This window comes from Octopus bimaculoides, chromosome 2, assembly GCF_046866305.1.
Source record: "Octopus bimaculoides isolate indiv1 chromosome 2, ASM4686630v1, whole genome shotgun sequence".
NCBI classification, from domain to species: Eukaryota; Metazoa; Mollusca; class Cephalopoda; order Octopoda; family Octopodidae; genus Octopus; species Octopus bimaculoides.
The window spans coordinates 55649727-55655085 of record NC_142929.1 but is presented as its reverse complement, the minus strand read 5'-3'; the positions used below and the strand labels follow the sequence as shown (position 1 = coordinate 55655085).

Genomic DNA, 5359 nt, shown 5'->3' with positions numbered 1-5359 from the left:
AACGACATCCACTGCCGACGCTGTCACCACCATCACCAACAAAATGAAATAATACGACTATAATTATGAAAATAATGATAACATGTCATTTGATATATGAGATATGTGACACTTTCAATTAATAATTGTTATCTCCGCTTAATTAAGAGGAGTAAATCAAGCCAAGTTATTAGATTTGCACGTTCCTTTCAGAAAGGGTCCTTATACGCCTCGCTAAGCCGCTTGATAGTATTGGAAGATGTTATTGTCAGATCAACGCGACAGGTTCGCTCTTCGAACAAGTTATTAAGATTCCATCAAATCAAATTAACTGAGTAAAAAGGGTGAGTTTCTAAATGGTCGATCAACCTAACTGAAATAGTCAACAAATCTCTCAAATCACCCACTTACGTTTTGAAATGGATACATTGGATAATAAAGTCATAAATAAATTATCTTAGGAAAAAGAACAACAATAACAATCAAACAAAGAAAGTGGTTAATCACAGCTGGAAAACCTTTAATCACAAGCCTGCTTGTGGCGTCGCAAGTGTATGTGCCGCCTGGGGTAACTCTTCAGTTTGCCGCCATTTTCTTACCAATATAGCCTATACGGGCTTATAGTGCAGACCTAAAATTGCCGCTTCCTAAAAAACGTCCACCCGGGGTGGACCATTCCATCGCCTTTCCCTAGTTACACCAATAGATCATATATAACATAGGGATAAACATAAACAACAATTACTCGAGTATCTTTATTGAGTATCATATGGCGTTTTGTGGGTTCCGCAATATTAGCACGATCTTCTGAGCCTAATTATTGAAGTGCTTTATTGAAGGAATAAGCCAAAACAGGCTTGCGGAATACAGACTGTTAATAATAGTGCTGTTATTAAGCACCAGTTTGAAATGAAAAAACAAAACATATTGATGGTGCTTGAAGTACGTATCTATTGTTAGTCTCGAATTTGAGATGAGGAAATGGCAAGCGTTGTCTTGCGTAAGCAGTATACGATATCAAACGAATGATACGTTGGGGATTCGAGTCACATATGTAGTTTTTTTGCTCTTTTTTTTCTTTTTGTCTTGAATTGGTGCATATAATAACTAATATCAATAGTCGACTCACGCCATGGGAATGAAAATGGATAAAATAGATGATGCTGAGATTACCTGCCTTTAGCGCCTTCCATAATATTGTCCTCTTTTATCACCACGAAAACCTCATCCAAAAATCTTCGTTAGTATAGTCTCTTCAAGGCTACAATTGTACCTTGATCAATTGATCTTTTTTGTTTTATTCTTTTACTTGTTTCAGTCATTTGACTGCGGCCATGCTGGAACACAGCCTCATTTAATAGATGTCTACAGCACCTAGGTTTCCCAAGTGGTCACACATCTAAGTACTAACTAGTATCGACGTTGCTTAACTTCGGTGATCAGACGAGAACCGGTGTTTTCAACGTGATATGGCCGTAAGACAAGAATTATAATTGAATCGTAAAACGTAACAATAGGCAGCAGTACCATACACTTTATTTTCTCATCTGTACTAACAAGCTGATGACCAAGTGGTTAAGCAGATGCATTGCCCCACATTAGTAGTACTTCCACGTTATCAGTAGGAAGTTTGAGATCATCTTACTAGTATCTACCGACTGCATAAATGAAATGTGAGAAAAAACAGTCATTAGAAGTGTGCACACTGAACTGCGATTTCTAAGTGCTCGATTGGTATTTATTTTATCCACCCTGAGAGGATGAAAGGTAGAGTCCTTCTCGGTGGCATTTGAACTCAGAAAGTAAAGAACCGGAAGAAATACACCTAAACATTTTGTCCGGCGCAGTAATGATTCTGTCCGCTCAGCGCAATAGTAATAATGCACTGGTAATTGGTTTAATACGCCTTTCAAAACTTGCGGATGTGTTCACCACAAACACTTCTCCATTAATCGTACAAATTCCATACTGCTTGCGTTTGCACAAAGCCAAGTGGACAGATAAATCATTTTTCAATTTGCGACAAAGGAATAAGGTTTCATTCAGAGGAGATTCATTCTTAAATTTTTATCCTCGTTATATGTTTGAGAATTTAGGAGCTCTTCGCGATGAAATCACTTAACCGCGTCTTGAAAAATTCGATTCAGTTGGTTGGCTTACTGCCTGTTTCGACGTCGGTGGTCTAATTTTTCATTTCATGACATTTTATAAATCATTATAACCACCCGTCACTAGCTTCGAAATACTTGATGTCTAATATCTAGTTAGCATGTAACATGATGTTGAATTTCTATAGCATAGACATTCTTTTAGTATCGATGGCATATAAGTATATGTCATCACTACCCCCTCAAGATTTGTATCTTTCGCAAGGCCGGATTTAGACCCATCGAGGCCCTAAGCACTTAAAAGATTTTGGTGCCCCATAAAAGATTTTGTAATTCAAAATATAAACAATAATAAACTATAAAATATTTTTTTCTTTTTCAAAACGAAACAAAACAGTAAGAGGGAAAATAATGTTTGTTCCACTTTATTTATATTTGAAAAATTTCCTCCTACTTTTTTGATTTGCGAAGTCTTTGATCAGATCCTCAAAATTAATCTTGGGTAACACATCTGCATCTATACTTAGTAGAGACAAAAGCATCCCGAATATTATTTTAACAAGTTTAAAGGGAATTTTTTTTGTGCCGTAAACCATTTACCATTTCCGTGGTGTCCCGTCCTTCCCTTGATACTCTAAGCATGTGCTCATTTTGTTTACTGGGTAATCCAGCGCTGATTTTTCGCATCTCTCATACACTTCCTTGTACCAACAGATTACCATGCTCCTTTTCTCTTTTAATAATGCGTGTTGTTCTTGTTCTTGTTTCAACCATGGCTGCTTCTGAAGACCACAGGAAAGTGCGCATGTGGGACTCGGATAGCCAAAGATACATTAACAATACACAGACGTCCATAATTCGTATTAATGAATCAATGTGTATTTATAAAACATTCAAGCAGTTTCCGTACTTTCACATTCGTCAAAAACATTATCTTTGATTGCTATAGTAATTCAAACTTACCGCTAACCAGCGTATGTGTTCAGTATCGATGATATTGGCATCTGAATGAGAATATAAATACAAGATTCGCATTGCAATCGGAGGTCGCCACTTTGAATGCCAATGTTTGTTAACTTGACAACAAGGTCAAGGTGAGCTCCGATAGGCTGAATGCAAATGAGTTCATAAATGGGGTCCGAAACTCTCGTGAGGAAAAAAAATTCACTCCCGGGTCAACCAAAGTTCTGTGAGTGGATCTGGTAGACGGAAACTGAAAGAAGTCCGAATATATATATATATATATATATATATATATATATATATATATATATATATATATATATATATATATATATATATATATATATAAGGAAAAAAAACTTCCAAAAAGGTTAGTGACGTAATTTTCACAAGGACTTATATATATATATATATATATATATATATATATATATATATATATATATATATATATATATATATATATATATATATATATATATATATATATATATATATATATATATATATATATATATATATATATATATATATATATATATATATAATTAATTATTACAATTAAAAGGGTAAAGGATTATCAATTTATTAATAAATTAATAATTAATAATTTTTACCAAGCCCTTCGGTATGTAAGCACTATTATTGGTGTGGAACTTATTTAAAAGTTCTTATACATTTATAAACAAAATTAAGGGTTCAGCAATAGGTTGCTTCACCACATACCGAAGTTCAGAAATAGCAGCTAAAAATGCTGAAACTCCAACAGATAGCAGTTACCCGCAACTCACATAGGCAAAACAAGAAGAAAAATAACGAACTAAACTAGCCATAGTTAATCATAGACATGTTTCTGGTTTAGGAGCATAAAAACATTTTCATTACCTCTTCGGTATGATATTCCTGTTGTAAATTCGACGATACTGGCAACAGGTTGCTTCACCACATACCGAAGTTCAGAAATTGCGGTGAAGCAACCTGTTGCTGAACTCTTAATTTTGTTTATAAATGTATAAGAACTTTTAAATAAGTTCCACACCAATAATGGTGCTTACATACCGAAGGGCTTGGTAAAAATTATTAATTATTAATTTATTAATAAATTGATAATCCTTTACTCTTTTAATTATAATAATTAATTATTCACTCCCGGATAGTAAACCACAGATTTTCTGCGGTACCGCCTGCGACGCACATGGTAATCCGTGAGAGAAGATGATGGGCTGGCTCGCCTATGTAGATTTGGAGATACTTTCAAGATGTGTCGACTGCAATGATGACGCTAGATCATGCATGCACATTTGCCAGTATCGTCGAATTTACAACAGGAATATCGTACCGATGAGGTGATGATGAGTTTTTATGCTCCTAAACCAGAAACATGTCTATGATTAACTATGGCTAGTTTAGTTCGTTATTTTTTTTCTTCTTGTTTTGCCTATGTGAGTTGCGGGTAACTGCTATCTGTTGGAGTTTCAGCATTTTTAGCTGCTATTTCTGAACTTCGGTATGTGGTGAAGCAACCTGTTGCTGAACCCTTAATTTTGTTTATAAATGTATAAGAACTTTTAAATAAGTTCCACACCAATAATGGTGCTTACATACCGAAGGGCTTGGTAAAAATTATTAATTATTAATTTATTAATAAATTTCGTATGTGTATTTCGTGTGCAAGATTCTTGATGTGGATACGTGTGTTGAAAGAAATACAATTAAACCTTGGGAGAGGCATTATGCCGGTAATAAACACACGCACTGGTTCAGTCCTTTATTAATTTATACAGTTTTTTGTTAAATTATTTCATTGCACTCTTGCAATCTCTTCAGTAACTTGTCTCTCCACTTCCATTTATTTTGAACGTATGATCTGGCGTTGTTTCGAAACTGTTTGGTATGAGCATGTGAGTGTGTTCAAGCTCTTATGTGGGCACGCTCATATGTGTGCACGCACTTATGTGTTCGTGCTTATATGTAAGTATGTGCGTCCATATGTGTGTTTGTAACAATTTCGTTTATATCAGATCAGATAGAGACTTTTTAATTAATTTATTTACGTTCATATTCCGCATCATATGTGTGAACAACACATGCAACCATGGGCAATTGTAAGGCCCTCATCTACGTGTATTTGGTGTTCAAAATTGGTTGCGTTTCAGTTATGAGGACCGACTCCTGTATTTGTCTAGACAGGATTTCTATGCTAATTCTGTCCAGTACACCACCATGTTGTTCTTTGGCATGCTGGTAGAGCACCCAGGTTTGTTTTTGATTATTATAGTCCCTCCAATGTTCGTTTACACGCTCAGCCA

The 5359-nt window shown here is 35.0% G+C and overlaps 1 pseudogene; it reads right to left on the bottom strand.

Moving 5' to 3' along the window:
• Positions 1-1341: 1341 nt before the first annotated feature.
• On the bottom strand, positions 1342-1460 carry LOC128247192 (5S ribosomal RNA; annotated as a pseudogene).
• Between the last annotated feature and the right edge of the window lie 3899 nt (positions 1461-5359).